The sequence below is a fragment of the Enhydra lutris genome, unplaced genomic scaffold (assembly GCF_002288905.1).
Source record: "Enhydra lutris kenyoni isolate GAN:26980312 unplaced genomic scaffold, ASM228890v2 scaffoldscaffold34, whole genome shotgun sequence".
NCBI lineage: Eukaryota > Metazoa > Chordata > Mammalia > Carnivora > Mustelidae > Enhydra > Enhydra lutris.
In genome coordinates, this window is record NW_019154118.1 from 12,367,343 (window position 1) to 12,384,527 (window position 17,185).

At 42.5% G+C, this 17,185-nt stretch overlaps 1 pseudogene; it reads left to right on the forward strand.

Moving 5' to 3' along the window:
- Window positions 1-418: 418 nt before the first annotated feature.
- The window catches only part of LOC111154006, a 67,603-nt pseudogene continuing 50,836 nt past the window's right edge, over window positions 419-17,185 (forward strand).

The following is a 17,185-nucleotide window of genomic DNA, read 5'->3' on the forward strand; positions in this document are numbered from 1 at the left end:
GTAGTATCACATAGATTTGGGAGTGAAACAGAAAAACAAACAAACAAAAAAACCAAAAAAACCAAACCAAACAAAAAAACAACAAGAAACAAAAAACAAAAAAACCAGCAAAAGGTGCCGATCTTTGTAGCAAGGAAGTTGCGTGATCTAGGTGCTGGAGTATTTGCATGTCTTTCCACCTTTGTTCCTTCAGAGGCGTTGAGGGTCTCAGCTATTGCTGACTAATTGACAGTTGTAGTAACTGCTGTAGGCTCCTTAGATTAGAAATGCATGCGGACGTGGGTCTTGATTCAAGCACTAAGGAATGCACACTCTCACTTACTTACAGGCAGAAAGTCTTCATACTAATGGAAGTGTGATGGAGCTAGCAGGACATAAAACAGAAGAGAGAGAGAGAGAGAGATGGCTGACAGCAAGTATGCCGCTGCAAATAGTTCTAAAATGCGTTTGCAAAATGCAGAAGCCTTCAGCACCATCCAACAATTCAGACGCCCTTTTTATTTCTTCTCTGCGGGACGCCTCCATCCAGACTATTCGCAAAAACACGGAAAAGGTGAGAGCCCTGCCATCTTAGCTCAGAATTCATCTGATTTCCTTTTTTCCCCCCTGCCTTGTATTCCTCAGTCCATTGTCCATGCATCCGATGGCAGCTGCTCGTGCTCTTGAATGCGAGTGTCACAGCAGGAGCAGAAAGAGGGTTGAGGGAAGGCATGGTCAAAGCCACGGTCAGCTACTGTTTCTTCGCTTTCACTGATCTGCTTTTTTTTTTTTTTCCCCCTTTCCTGAGGCTTTCCCTTACTAGTGGCCTCTGTCCAGGAGGAGGGAGAAAATTGCAAGAGTTCACAGAGTAGTAGAGTGAAGCCATTTTTATTGCCCGCTGTTTGATAAACAGCTCAGCGATCCAGTCCACGAAATTAGGAGATAAAGCAAGAGTGGAAGGGCTCTGGTGGGAGTGTGAGGGGGGTGGTCTGGGGAGACTGCTCCAGACTAGATGCCAAAGGCAGTTTCTTTGCAAGGACTTCTGGGGGGGGCGGTATTTGTTTTCTGCTGCATTTTTGGTTTTAAAAAATCATGAGAAAAGTCGTATTCATCTGTCAGGCTTTCCATTTGTTTATTTTTGTTCAGTTCAACAACGAGATGGAAAAATTTAAGCAAGGCCAGATCTGCTGTTTGTGATTTGCTCAAATGTTGGAATTGGTTCAGCCTGAAATTGGTGATTGTCTTTTTCAGATCATTTAAACTTGCATGTGAAATGTGTGTGGTAACATTCCAATGTACATTACAAAAAAAAAAAAATAAGATGCTTTTGACCATCATTGGTGTGGTTATAAATTTTAGGATTATGTTATTTTGCACCTTAACCAGAGAGCTGTTCTTTCGGGCAACATTTATGCAAAAGTGATTATCTGCTCTGAGCAGGCCATCTCCTCTGATAACTCCCAAACTTTTCAAAGGTTACAAAGGCACAAGCTCAAATAGATTTTTAGGCAAGTATTTCAAATGGCCATTTGGCGTAAGCATGAAAATGCTAGGAATTCTTTCCAGCAACTTTAACTTCATGTAATGTCTATTTCTTCAGCTGAATAAAAGTGATTAGATTCAACATAGAACCAGAAAGCATATTTAAATTTGAATTCTGTATTCAAGCAATTTTGCCAAAAAACAAATAAACTTGCAAATTTTATAAACTTAGTTGCAGTGTAGAAAAACCATGTCTGTAATTGATTCCCCATAGTTTTCTTCTTTCTAAATATTGTACTCTCTGTACTTACGTAGAAAATTATTCCAAATTGATCACTTTCTCCCCGCCCCCCCCCTTAAGCCATCTAACTTCTCACATGAGTCTGGGACGCTTCACTATTATCAGAAATTGCTAACATTCAGCATTTCAATCCTAAAATGTATTTTAAGCAGAGGAAGAAAATGTTTCTTTCTAGGAACCGTTCCATGTTATAATGCATGCTGGTGGATTGATGGTCAATATGAGCTCATAAGTTCTTTCTTTTCCAAATAACAGGTGTAGTCTGTCTGTGAAAGTGGGGGAGAATAACTTTTGGGCTCCCTAAGAAAACACCTTAAATGAGAAGTCTGAGGATCCCTGTATATTAGCAGCTACTTTGGTACCCTGCAAATAAATCCCCCCCCCTTTCTGTTCTCACTGCCCTGATTTAGGGGACTTGGGCCCAGTCACCCTGCCTCTTTCTTTTGTGAAGGAACATTTTGAAATGTCTATAGAAAGCAAACTTCTCGAAGAAATGCAGAACAGGGCATGGTTTGAATGCAAGTCTGAATTTAATTGTGGCCACCCTGGTAGCGCACTGTTTAATTTCCAACACACATCTACATGATCCTTACAGCAACTCAGGGCCAGGAATTGTGAGCAAGGAAAATTTATCTGTGATAAAGTTACATATCTTTTGCCAAGGAACAGTCACTTGGGATTGATTCAAAAGTCAAATTTAAATAAATGTTCCCAAAGCCTTTGTGTATGAGAAAGTTGGTCTTCAGAGTGTTTTGAGCTGAGAGGGACGGAGATCCCCAGCTTTTGACCAATCTGCTGGGGCAAAATGTGAAGTGAGGGGCACATGGCTGCTCTATCACAAGGCCAGCTAGGATTTCCACTTGAAAATGCCGAAGACAAAGAGGTTAATGAAAAGCTCAGGGTCTCTAGGAGGGAAGTGTTGTAAACAAGTCCCTTCGGCCCTCCAAACAGTGGTTCTCCAAGGAGCCGGAAGGAACGCTTCGTCCCCTGGGAGAACAGACTTGGAGAGAACCCCATCTTTCAGCCCGTGCCCCCTGCAGATATTTAATTTCTGTTGGATCAACTTGAAAGGAACAACTGCTCTTGTGGCCAAAGTCAATCCCCAGATATTTTAAAGGCACAAGTTCAAGTTCAACCATTAATCCAAATATTTTACACAACTGCCGAGAGTTGTTCCAGTAGATCCAAAACTTGCAAAATCTTACAGAAGACCTAACCTCGACATTTCTGAAAAAATGAAAACTCCATCTTTAATATTTTATATTTTGAATGCAATGTGGTTAAAATATTATTTGTGCCTTTTATCTTCTGGGCCTTAAAAGTACAAATCTTAAAAAAAAAAAAAACAAAGGGAAGAATAGTATCTTTTGGCATTTTGGAAGAACACCTTACCATAAATCAAGCAAAAGATCACATAGATGTGTGTGTAAATGATAAAAGAAGTTGTAGCTCTTCTACTTCTATTTGTCCGTAGACCCTTTGGCGGACTTAATATAACCATTAAAATGATAGGGGATGGCCCAAGGTGCTAAACCATGTTCAATCCACTCATTAATTCCAAACATCTTAATTCAACTGAAAACTTTTTTTTTTTTTCCCAAAAGCATTTCATTCATGGAGACTCTACAATTAAGTTGCAGACACACTTCTCAGGGTCACCACCTTTTAAACTCTTCTGGATTTCTTTTTTCTCTTCTAAATTTGGAGGACAGTTGTACTAACCCTTTCTGAATGAATAGCACACCTCCTTCTACCTAACTGGATGAGGCCTTCAGAGATCAAATTGCTCATTTAACTTCCTTTGTGACATAGGACTCTAAGTGCTCATAAGAAGTGTAGAACTTAATAGCAAGATGAAGACTTTCTACCATGCTAATCAACCAGCATGACAAACTGCTCTTGTTGTATTTTGGGAAGTAACTAGAAAGCTCCTAATGGTTTGTTACATTAGCCAAGAGGTGGCATTTGGATACGATGTTTTATGTTCAGGAGTTGGGTTTAAAAATAAGCAAATGTGGAGAATGAGGATGCCATTGACAAAGGATGCTTTGACCGAACTCTGTTTTCTCCCCGGATTTATTTTTTGGGGGTGGGAAGGAAGTGTGTACTATTTCATTTATGTAGACTTGCTAGGCTAACTGCAGATGTTTGGGATTTCCTTGAAAAATAATTATATTATTTTGACAGTTGACATTTTAAGCACAGCGTAAGAATCCTAAGAATATTCTAGAAGTTATGTGGCAATCCAGGGCTTTTCCCCGCCCCTCTCCCACATTCATTTAATGTGAAGTTCTATGCAAAAGAAACACTGATGATGTGGAGAAAAGTTCCTCCTCTACCCACTTCTCTGAGAGCAGATCTGGAAGGATGAGAAAAGAATATGTGTAATATTATCTACACACCTATCCATGAAAGTGCAATCCATTAAATGCCTACTCCAGGACTATTGCTTGAAAGTTTGTGGGAGGGTATTAAAAGGGATGTCTCAGATTAGCCATCCTTCAAACAGTTAGTGATATTGTAAGGGTTCTCTAACATTCTTCAATCCCTTTTACAAATCCCTGTCCCTTTGGGCCCTCTCATCTTTCCCTCTTCAACTCCAGCGACTGGCAAGGTAAGACTAAAATAAAGCCTGACAGGAAACACCAGTGCCATTTGCCCAGTGAAACCAGGTCATCCAAGCATCCAAGAATGCATAGAATAAATGTAATTTATTCGCATTGTTTAACCTCTTAAAGGAAACCACTTATTGTCCTTGTTGCAAAACTTTTGTCCCCCCAAGTGCTCAAGTCATTTGATCATCACAATCTCATTTGTCTTCATACTCTTGAAAGGAGTGGCTTTTCTCCCCCTGACATGCATAAGGGGATACTGAGGACCAGAGAGAGTTTGGGCTTGCCCAGTGCTGGGAAACCCATGGTGCTCGATCAATGGACCAAAGTGAAGATCTAAGCTTTCTTGTTCAGCTCCTTGTGCCAATGTTCATCAGTTTGCATGGTTGCTCTTGACATCTCAGAACAACTCTGGGCTGGTTAGTAGGATCCTAGCCTTCCCTTAAAAACTGACAGTTGAAGAGGAAAGTTGTTTCAATAGGATGCACTTTGCTGGTTTCCGGGACCTATCCTCTGGTAATGAGAATCAATATTTCTGCACATTGGAGACATTTAAGATAGTTTTGAACTTTCCTTTCTTTTCATATAAAGCATTAACAAAGCAGAACATGCAGACATTAGGATAGATGATATCAGAAGCATTGAATCTTCTCAAAATGGTTTCCACCCACCTCCCCCTACTACTTGCTCATCTGGGAAATGACCTTAAATGGCAACTCAGTGTGGTGATCGTCACTGGGGCCCATCCTTCCCTGATGAGGACTAGTTATTTTGGATATCCCACATCACTTCATTTTATACCAATGAAATTTGGTGGAATGGATAATCAGCTAGAATCACTCAAGTCCAGACTCATCTTTTTTCTGGTATCAGATTTTGTAAGACGAATCTGAACCGGGGCCTCTCAATTCTTGACTTCATTTCATTCTTCTTGATGGAGCCTTAAAATACTGCATTACACCTAATCACACAAATGACCTCACCATAGAAAGACAATCATCTATCCTTGATCGTAGAAATTGAGAGTAATCCTGACTCTGGGGACTTTTAAATAAAATCATACAATGTGAATTCAAGTTCACCAATATCCCTCTACCTTTTATCTTAAATAAGAAGGGCAGGGTCATTATTTTTTGCCTCTGAATAATTTCACATACAAACCTATCTGGAAAGAAACTCCTATTTTCATGGCAACCATGCTTTCTGTCTCTCCTCCCAGTCTGTGTGCTATGACCAATGTTGAACTCGTTCTATTTACTTAACTCTAGTTAGTGCTACTTTCCAACTTCTAGGAAAATAGTTTCTTAGGGGTTGCTCACTAGCTAACAGTGTTTTATATAATGGTTTCAGCTGATTGTGCCTAAGCTTTCAAAATGTTTGGGCAATTTATAAACTTCTAAAAGGGTATTTGTGCTATTTTACTTAAATATGGAGAAAAAGAGAGACTTTATCAGGTTTATGCTTTTTAAAAACATGGTAATTATTATTACCGTGTAAAGGAAAACATAGCACACATTGTTTTCAAAGCTTTTAATAATAAGTTGCGATTGAGTGTATGCCCATAAATATCCTGATATTTTGGTGTCGTCTTTAAAAACAAAATTTCAAATATTTCAAAATTTCAAAACTCTTCACTTGTGGATAAAGTAATGTTAAAAGTTTTCATTATCCAGTAGGCCTATGTATTATGAACACATTAACCAGTGATCGAAACCTCAGCTTTGAACTTGTCACAAAAGTAGGCATTCCTTTTAATTTTCCTGAGAATTTTATTTCCGTGTCCCCTCCATTCTTTTTTCTTTTCTACTCGTGGACAAGGTTAATATGACACATGCCAATCTGGTGAATATATTGGGACAACTGGAGAGGAGCAAAATGCCTGGTATTTGACCGGATAAATAAGCTAGAAATTAGAACAATGACAGATCCTTGTTTTTGGTGACTTGACTTGAGATACCAGGGAGGACAATGGCTAGGATTGGGGTGAGGGCCTGAAAGACTCAATCTGTCCTTTCCTGGAAACACAACTGAGAAGGGCACTGAATCCTCTCCACTTATTCTGGAACATTCCATATGACTATGTCAGTTGACAAATATTTGCTGAATGCTTGCTCTCAGTCCAAGGCTGGAGGTGTCAAAATGTAAGAGTGGTAAAAGATACAGTGAAGATCCCTGCAAAGAAACAACAGTGCATTCAGTTTAGTTGTTCTAGAACATTGGCTAGTAGCGCTATTTGTCAGACACTGTGCCATATGCCACGGGTAAGAAAGAGGGAAAAATTATGGTTCATACCCCTAATGAAGTTACAGTCTTAGTTAAGGACATGGACTGTTTAACAGATAATTTTGGTACAAAGTGGTATATGCAGTGTGCTGTGGTGAAGCAAGGCATTGCCATTTCTTAGAGCTGGGGAAGGCTGACTAGGGGATGATGTCTAATTTGAATTTTGACCAAAGATTTATTTATTTAGTGGCCACTAAAATTCTGCACCCTTGGTTGGTGCTAGGGATTCAATGAAAGATAAGATGGCATCTATCTTTGAGGAGATCATGTTAATTTAGTAGAATTTGGTAGATAAATGGGTCAGGAAACTCAACACGTACTTACATACACACACACACACACACAGAGTGCAATAGGGTGTTTCCTCTTCTCTAGGGTAGATTCCCCAGGCTGGGGAATGCTGGGTTGACCCCCTTCATACAGATTTGCCTCCCACTTAGGAACCCCCCTTGGCCCTATTCTGGGACTCCTGGTGCTGTGCTCACACTTGCTGTAACAGAGTTAAAAAATTATGTAGGAGACCAAAAGAAAGACCTCTAACCTTTTGGAGGGAGTCAAGGAAGTTAGCCTACCCAAACTGTTGGTCAGTGGATTAACACTGTGAACAGAATGATATGAAGGTCTAGAGGAGGGAACAGCTAATTCTGCCCGGAAAGGGAAAGGAATTGGGGTAGACTTCATGGAGGAGGTGGCATTGGTTTGAGCATTGAGAGTTAAGTGGCATTTTTTCAGGTAGTATTAATGAGATTAGAACAGAAGGGAATTCCAAGGTAAAATGTGAATCAGGGAAGGGGTTATGAAAGGGTATGGTGTGTCTATGACAACAAGGTCTGGTTTGTTTGTCTGGAACCTACTGGGCATGGAAGAAATTGGAGGAAATCAGGTCAGGAAGGTGGCCTGGAGCCATGTGAAAGCCAGGTTAAAGAATCTGTTGTTTGTTCCTGAAAGGCAGTGAGGAACTGTTATTACTGGAAATTTTGAAAAGTAATTTGGTCAGTAGAGGGAGAAAGGATTGGAAAGGAGGAAGTTTAACATGATGGTGCTCAACAGTGATGGGCAATATATCAGAATAATCTGGGAAGCTTTTGTAAAATACACAGGCTTTTTCCCTCCCTAGTCTTCTGTTTCTTCCCTCACCTCAACCAAGTTTCTGCTCTGATACAGGGTGATGGGAAGGTTAATAAGGATATTTTGAAAAACTTGCTAGGTGATACTAAGACATCCTGCCCTCCGCCATTGCATTAACCCTGTCAAGAGATGCTCATGGAGATGAGAGAGGATGATCAGAGAAATGCACATACATTGGAATTAGTAGGATGGATTGGAGGTGGGTATGTTGGAAAGGAAACATGATAAATACCTGAGTATTTAGTATAAACAATTGAGAAACCATGAACTAAATGAACCCAAGGAGAGGAGCGGCATCTTTGGAGAAGATCATGGGTTCAACTTGATACCTGTAGAATCTGAGGTCCCTGTGGGCAGAAGAAGCTGGAGTTCAAAAAAGCTTACAACCATTCATACCTGACTCAATTATGAAACAATAAGAAATACAATTTAATGTTTTAAAAAGGCAACAAAAACCCAGAGACAGATCTATATTGGCTGGAACAGATGGATAAGTCTTCATGGAGAAGTAGAACTTGAATTGCATCTCAAACCATTAATAGAAAATTCAACTTCAAGAAAGGAAATTAAAAATGGAGATCATTTGCAAAAAAAAAGTATGGGAGGGAGAAAGAAAAATGCTGTTTCAAGAGGATAGAAAAGTAATATAAATAGCTTAATAATAAAACTTAATATACTCTCATTTATTTCTCACTCGTAGCTGGAGCCATTATTATTTGCAATTTATAGATGAAGAAATAGGTTCGGAGAGGTTAAACAAATGACCCAGATGGTTACAGGGGAAACTGTGCCTTGACTGTGGAGCCTTTAAATCTAGAGTCTTGTTCCGATCCGTTAGGCTATGTGTCCTTAAAGTCAGGGTTCATTTCATACATGTTCTTAAATACCTCCTGGCTAGCATGTAGCCTGAAAATAGAGTAGACCCTCAATAACTATTTACTAAATTAAACTTCTCAAATTTTTGTGCATTGATTTAATTATTCACAATCTATACTTAAGGCTAAACATGGAACGTAACATTGTAGGACCAGAAAGTACCATGGTGATTTTCTAACTCAATCAGCTCACATTATAAGGGAGCAAGTTAAATCTCGGGAGAGGAAGTAACTTACCTAGAATTTCAAATCCATGTCCCATCTCATATCATAAAATCTCACATCTCCTATCAGCGGAGTAAATCAGGACCTCCAGTCCACTCTTTCTTCAACTCGGGCTTATCTCGCATACCATTGAATCCAAGAGTCATAAGCTCAAAGTGTGAGGCTATCCTCCCTTCTCTGAGCTCTACAGAGTTAGGTGGAAATGAGACATGTGGATAGGATATAGAAGGTTATTTGATAGGTAAGATCTTTGACTATCTTTTTATCATCCAGTCTAATCATTGTATTTAATGGCTTGAATAAGAGAAGGATGACACAAGATTCAGATATGGGATTTAGTGAGCAATTCATTTGAGAAAAGAACAGCAAGTAAAAGGTTAAGGAAGGTAGTAAATGTTTCAATGTGTTGTGATCAAATGCTATGGTGACACCTTTGTTCTGCTGTTTTTTAAATGGAAAAACATAGTCTCACCTGCCCAAAACAGATATGGAGCAATACTGTCCCCAGGCTGGAGAACTAACAAGGGAGTGGTGTGAGCCATGGCGAAAGGGTCCAGGGCTGGGATCCAGGACCTCTGAGGGCACTAGCGGGCAGTGAGATTTAGGGGTTCTCCCAGATTCCTCATCTGTAAATGAGAAGGTTAGATTAGATTTGTCTAGCTTTTGTTTGTCACTTACCCCTTCTCAACTAAAGCCCTGCCCAAAGCTGAGGAGCCCCTTCTTCTCAGCAAGGGAAGTGTAGAAATAACTCGAGCCTGCTCTGCGCTACCATGGGTATTGGTTCTTAAGGGTGAGCAGAGTCTCTGGAGCCGCGTGAACATTGAGTCACAGACTCCTTACTCAGCCAACACCACGAGGGTCCAGATGGCCTCTCTGTCCCATCAGCCTGATCTTCTGGGCCCATCCCCATCAGCCTGTGCTCCTGGCTGGACTCTGCTCTGGCCTTCTGTGCTTTACCCCAACTCTACATTCTTGATGATGACCATTCGTTGATTTCACTCTTCATCTGTGTATCCCATCCTGCCTCTCACGTTATATCCCTTTGATTTTTTAGTACATTTTTTTCTTTTGAAATTTTTGTTTTTAATTAACATATCATGAATCTGACCTGAGTATACAGTTCTATGAATTCTGACACAGCCATAAATTCATGTAATCATCACCAAAAGCAAGATCCAGAACGTTTCATCAACTCCAAAACATTCTTTCATGTTATTCCTTTGCCATCATACCCTGCCCTCACCCCTGATCCCTGACAATGCTGAGATGTTGAAAATCTTGTGTAAATGTCATCACGCAAATGGAATTTTTGAGAATGGCTTCATTCCGTGAACATAATGCCTTTGGGGGCTCATCCACATTACTGTATGTATCCATAATTTACTTTTTTTTTTTTTTTTTAATGCTGAGTGGTTTTCTGTTGTATGGATACACCACATTTGGTTTCTACATTCAGTGGTAGTAGGACATTTGGATCATTCCCAGTTTGGGATGATGACGAGCAGAGCTGCCATAAATATCTCCGTATGAGTGTTTGCATGAGCCTAAGTTTCCTCTTCTCTAGGGTAGATTCCCCAGGCTGGGGAATGCTGGGTTGACCCCCTTCATATGGATTTGCCTCCCACTTAGGAACCCCCGTTGGCCCTATTCTGGGACTCCTGGTGCTGTGCTCACACTTGCTGCCTTCCCCCTTCCTCAGATAAGCAGGCCCATCTGCCAGTGCCCTGCTGGCTCCATATCTTCCACCCCACCCCGGCTTTCTGGCTGGGAGCTCCCAGCAGGTGATAAGGCTAGAGCCCATTTTCATGAGTCTTAATCTCTCTGGGCTCTGGATTGGCCCAGAACGGGGAATCGGATTCTTGCCCCAGGGCTGCAGTACCCTCTGCTGGCTGATTGGCAAAGCTGGCTTTCAGCCTGCGCAGGGGGAGAAGGGGTAGGTGCAGTGGGAGAAAGACAAGTAAGTCGGGGAAGGAGGTAGCTGTGGCACACTACCATTGTAGTGACAGCCTGACAGGGACACTTCGTGTATTTGATGCTACACATATAGATAAATGCTGTAATATTTTTGTGGAACCCTACAATATTGTGCTTGTCTTCTCAATTGTAGGCAAAGATGGGCTGTCTGGAAAGCTGGACTCAGCCTGGAGCCTGCTACCCAGATTGCTATTTTGTGAAGACTTCCGCATACAAATGACTCAGATGGAAACATTCAGAAATGATCTTGGAGGGCCATCTGGTCCTTGCTGGTTCTAAAAGCTTCATTCAGCCTGGTGGATGGATCCAGTACGAAAGACAGTGAGGGCCCTTCACTGAGGTTTAAATGCGTTCCATGGGCTGGGGTGAGAGGCTGACTTTAGAACGAGCAGATGCAGATGCTCAGGGGCCGATTGACGGCGCCTCCCCCTTTTAGGTCAGTGAAGGGCTGAGGAATGTTCAATCCAGGACCATGTAGTAGCACAGGAGCTTCGACAACACACGTGCGCATGCGCGCGTGCGCACGGAGTTTTTTGCGTCGTCAGGGAGCATGCGCTGATTTGTTTGGGCGTCTGAAACGGGCAGGAGTGTGGCTGACCCAGCAGGTCAAGCAGGGAGGTCTAACAGAGCCGTGGGATCATGGTGATGCGTCGTATTTCATTCGTGAAGACGAACGAAGGTTGCCAGCCTTGCATTTCGGACCGTGGTGCTGACGGGCTTGACGTGGGCGCTCGCTGGCCACTTGCCTTTTCACCCGGGGTATGGTTGCGTGTTCCGTGGCCAAGGGATGGGGAGTGTCTACCAGCAAGGATAGGGATGGAGTCCTGTGCTCTCGGACTCATCAGCGGGCTCTGACCAAGTCCAGAAGAGACTGGGCGTGTAATGAGAGGGATGCTGAGCACCAGGGCGCGTGGGTTTGAGAAAGCCACCTCATTGGGCCAAGAGAGTCAGGAGGTACTCCCTGTTGAGTGTTCTGTTCCTCTGGGCTCCAGCTTTCTCTGCTGACAGGGGCGGGAGGGGAGGCGGGTGCGCGTCCTTTAGTTTAGGCACAGAACCGCAAGACATCCTACGTTCTGACAACGTAGTTCGGGCTTTCATGCTTTCTCACTCCCTATGATGGGACATTCCTGAGTGGAGGGGCTGCACCACATCTCCAGGCTCCCCCAGCCTTAGCACAACACTGAGCCCACAGACACACGGCAAGGGAGCTCATTAAATGCTAAGGAGAGAGGCATGGTGTTTGAAGGGCACCCATAAGCTGGGTGAGGTATGTAAGTGTCGGGACCGTGGGGGAAATTATTCTCTCTTTACCTCGGGTAATCGGTCTTTCTTGTCTTCCCTCTCAGTAAAGATGCTGTTGTTTCACCTTCCGTTGTTCCTGTCTGTCCAAGACTGTGATGCTCCAGGAGATCTGCCCTGTGGAAGGGGAACCGAGATCTAGACTATTGGTCAGATGAAGTCAACCGGTAAGTCCTTCCTTAAGAGCTTCATGTTTTGTTTCAAAAATGTATCAAATCACTGTAGAGGGCTCCTCCGTACCCATTGCCCCTGCTTGAAGATATGAGGCAAAACCTCTTAACAGTCACAAGCCAAGGTTAACGATTTAGAAATTTTTAGGTTGTTCTGATATGTCTGTTCTATCAAGATGGTGCCTCAAGCGATGTCTAACTGGATGAAGAAATTTAACATTGTCGGTTTTATGAACACATGGTGAGGTTTATGGTCTTGTGAGAAAGACTCAGTCGGGGTCTAGAGTTCACCATCTTCATCAAGGCTTTCCCTCTTCTCCTCTCAGGATGTTTTCACACAGAATGTTAGCATTTCTTTGTTGGTCGTTTTATAGGGGCTCCACGGTCCTTTGCAGTGTTTTCTAGGGTACTAGAGATTTCCATTCGCTCCTGCTAAGTTTACTGATGGCGATGATGGTGCCTGTATTTCTTGTCTTATTTTTTTAAAAAAAAATTTTTAGCAAATATACACGACATAAAAATTACTATCTTAATCATTTTTAACAAAGTTATTATAATATTATTGATTATGTTTCCCATGCTGTGGTTTTGATCCCTGTGACTTATAATTGGAAGTTCGTACCTCTACCTCTCCTTCGCTGATATCAGCCCCCACCTCCCAGTTTTCCTCCCCTTTGAAAACTGCCAGTTTGTTCTCAGTGCTTATGAATCTGTTTCTGTCTTTTTTGTCTGTTCATTTGTTTTGTTTTTTAGATTCCAGGTATAAGTGAAATCATACATTATTTGTCTTCACAGTTTGTTGTGTTGTGACTGGCTTCTGTCCTTAGCATAATGTCCTCTAGTCCATCCATAGTGTAGCATGTATGAGGATTTCCTTCTTTTGTAAGGCCGAGTAATATTCCATGGTATGTATAGACCACATTTTACTTATCCATTCATCTGTCAATGGGCACTTGGGTCATTTCCACTTTTTGGATCCCACAAATAAGTCTGCTATGAACACAGATGTACAAATATCTCTTCAAGACCCTGTTTTCAGTCCTTTTGGGTACGTACAAACAAGTGCAATTGTGGAATCATAGGATAGCTCTGTTTCTAAGTATCGAAGGCACCACCACACTATTTTCCACACTGGCAATCCCATTTTACATTCCACCAACAGGGCACATGGCTTCTGAGTTCTCCATACCTTCTTCAATGCCTATTTTCTGCTTTGGGTAGCAACTATCTTAAGGAGGGGGAGGTAGTATTTTGTTGTAGTGTAAGTTTTGCATTTCCCTGAGGAGTGGTGATATTTTCACATCCTTACTGGCCATTTGTATGCCTTCTTTGCCAAAATTCAAGTTCTTTGCCCATTTTTGAATCAAGTTACTTGTTTTTGTTTTTTTTTTTTTTTTTTGAGTTGTAGGAGTTTTTCATCGATTTGAGATCCCTCAATAGATAGATGATTTGCAAATAATTTCTTCCTTTCAGCGGGTTGCCTTTTTGCTGATCATGTCATTTAATGCACAGAGGTTTTAAATTTTGATGTAGTCCGATTTATCTTTTTCTTTTTCCTTTTTTTACTTGGCTTTTGTTGCTGCGTCCAAGAAATCATTGCCAAATCCAATGTCATGAAAGTTTTCCCTATATTTTCTCTGACGTGTTTTACAGCTTTAGGCCCTACATTTAGGTCTTTGATTTATCTTATGTAGTACCTGTTTTTTTTTTTTAAGATTTTATTTATTTATTTGACAGAGAGAGCACAAGTAGCAGAGGCAGGCAGAGAGAGAAGGGGAAGCAGGCTCCCTGCTGAGCAGAGAGCCTGATGCGGGGCTCGATCCCACGACCCTGAGATCATGACCTGAGCCGAAGGCAGCGGCTTAATCCACTGAGCCACCCAGGCGCCCCTGTACTACCTGTTTTTACCCTTTCTCAGATAGTTTCTTAAGCACAGAGGCTGTGGCTGTCCATCTGCATATTCTTGGCCTTAGGATATACCTGGAACAGAGTAGTTGATCAGTAAATTATAGCTGAAAGAAACAACTTTTTCAGACACGATGAGACAAAAACAAAGAATGTATTTATAGTGATTTGACTTCTCCATAATAATTATAGCACACTGCCTTCGGGACCCACAAAGAAATCTCTAAATTAAAAAAGTAGTACTTCTTGCAAGGGCTTTTTGGCATTTTATTTATTTACTTTTTCCTTGAGGATATTTAATGGAATATTTGACTATTATATGGGTTGTGTTCTTATTACACTTGACTTTGAATGCCTTTCTCAGGAGCTCTGTGCACAGTTAGCTCTAGACTGATGAAACTGTGCAAAGAGATTGTTTCTCCCATCCACGTGGGTCCCCAAACTCTCGGTCAGTCATTGGAGGGGGCGGGCACCAAATCGACACATCACTGACCAAATTAGCTTCATGACCTGGGACAGGTTTTCCACATCTCTGAGCCTCCTTCAGTTCCTTCATTTATAAAACAAGAGAACGCATGTGAGAGTCCTAGTTCTAAAATTATCCGTTTAGGTACGGGTGATAGGGTATTTCAAACAGAAACAGAAATTTAACTGCCTTTGGGAAGAAACCAAGACAAGATGGACTGCGGTCTGGGTTGCAGAGAACTTTCCTGCCCCAGAGATGATCTGGGAGTCAGGTGGAGAGGAGGCAGTACCCATGGTCCAAAGTGACGTTCCCGCTGGCCTGGCATGCACTGGCAGGGAAGGTGGTGAATTGAAGAAAAAAGTCCCGTTATTGTTGTTGTCATTGCGTCAAGGACATCTCCCCATTTCAGACATTCCAGAGCCAGTGGTCTTGTACTTGGGTGTGTGTGTGGCACAACCAGTTTAAAAGATGAGAGGGCTCTTTGTTACACTGTTAGTTAAAGCTGTGAAGCCCACTCCCCGCCCCCACACACAAAATCCCATACATGCCACGTGTTTCCTGGTGAGTTTCAAGCATGTTTGAGAGACAGGTACAGCTCCAGCCTCCCTAGTGTGTACTAGCATCGGATGCTGATGTCTCCCCTCTGCCACACCCATGTTTGGACCTTTCTGAGACTGGGCACTGGGTCCTCTTTATGGTGCCCGTCAAACAGCAAGGCCTAGCAAGGGCATCGGGGAAATCTGGATTCTGCTCTCTACTCTTTCCATCTAGGTGAGGTTTGGGCAAGTGAATGACCCTCCCTAGGAATGGGTTTCGACAAGTGTGAAATAGTAGGGATTTTATCTACTGTTTTATGTAGTGAATTGGGTTATTGAAAGAGGGAAGAGTGGAAGGGACTAAGTTTATTGAGCACCTTTTATAAGTAAGGTACTCTGCCAGCTGCTTGTACAATTATTCTGTTTAATGCTCTCCTTGGGATGGGAAAATCAATGCTCAGAGAGGTTAGGTGACTTGTTCAGAGTCACACAGCTTGTACACAGCAGAATCAGGATTCTAATGCATATCTGCTGACACTAAAGCCAGTGTTCCTTCCCCCACATCATTGGACCTTGGCATGGAATTAAATGGATGTATTCCACACTGATGGGAAGCCCCCTTTCCTTCCTTCCACTGCTTATGTTGCTGATTTGCTTTCCTTAGGGCTCCTGAGAATGAGGCTCTCAATCTTTGAGCCTTCTGGCTTTTACCTTTGCCGAAGAGCAGATACCAGCTACTTTCCCCAGAAGCCATATTTTCTTGAGAAAAAAGAAACTTACGGTCAAATTGTCAAATGTGGGGCTGGGGGTGGGTTGAGGTGGGGTGGATGCGGCGTAAAGACTGCCCCAAAGACAAAGATGCGAGTATAAGTGAGGCTTCGTTTGTCTGTGATTCCGATTTGTGGTCATTTCTTTTGCTCCCTTTTCCTTTTTCTAAACATATTGTTCAGAAACCCATTCTCCCTGGGGGCTCTGGTGAGTGTCATGGTGTCCAGATTCCCGCTCTGGGGCCCGGGACTCACAAAGGCCAAGTTGACGTCCATTCTGCATCTGGCTTATTTGATGCCAGAGGAGGGCTGAGGTCTCCTGAGAGAGCCAGGAGAGATTTCCCTCCTGCAGAGGTTTGGATAAGCCCCAGCTAATCTCCATGGCTTCTTAAGGGCACACCTGCTTGTCTGCCAGCCAGCAGCTTCCTCGCTCATTTCCCGTGGGACGGCTGGGGTCAGAGGGCCTCCAGAAAGCCTTTCATCCCCCACCACCCCGCCAGGCCCCCCTCAGCAGCACCTGGGTCCACACATAAGACTTTCTTTGAGGGGAGGTCTAGACGTTGTCCCTCCCAGAATGGGGGCCGGTGCCCTTTTCCTTCTTTTTGAGGCAGCTTGCTTGTTCCTTCCTTCTAAATAAGCATTTAATTTAAGCTTTATCATGCATGGCTCAGACTTTATCCCACTGGGGCTAAGCTGATCTGAATTAGTGTCTGGGCAGCTGAGCTATAAACACATAGTAGGTGCTCAGTAAAGAAAGATGATGTCTGATGATGATCTGTTTGGGACTCCCTAAAAGATCCACTGTTGCTTTCCATCTGTCTCATCGCTGGGATGGGATAGTTACACCGATAATATAACATGTCAGAGGATTCAAGTCATTTCTGGTTAGCCGTGGGAGTTAGGGATCCTCTCCTCCCTCCTTTCCCAAATCACATTGTACTTCTTAATTATCTTTTAGGTGTAGCTAGGAGTGAAGTTGATTTGTATTCTACGAGCATTCTGCTTAAGATGGGTAGTCAGGGACAGTTGTTTGACATCGGAAGCTCCCAGGTGTTATCTTCTTTCTCTTTTTCTTCCCTCCCTTTCTTCCTTGCCCTCCCTCCGTCCCTCCCTCCATCTTTCTTCCTTTCTCTGTCTCTGTCTCTGTCTCTCTCTTTATTTTTTGTATGTCAGATGGAAGCAT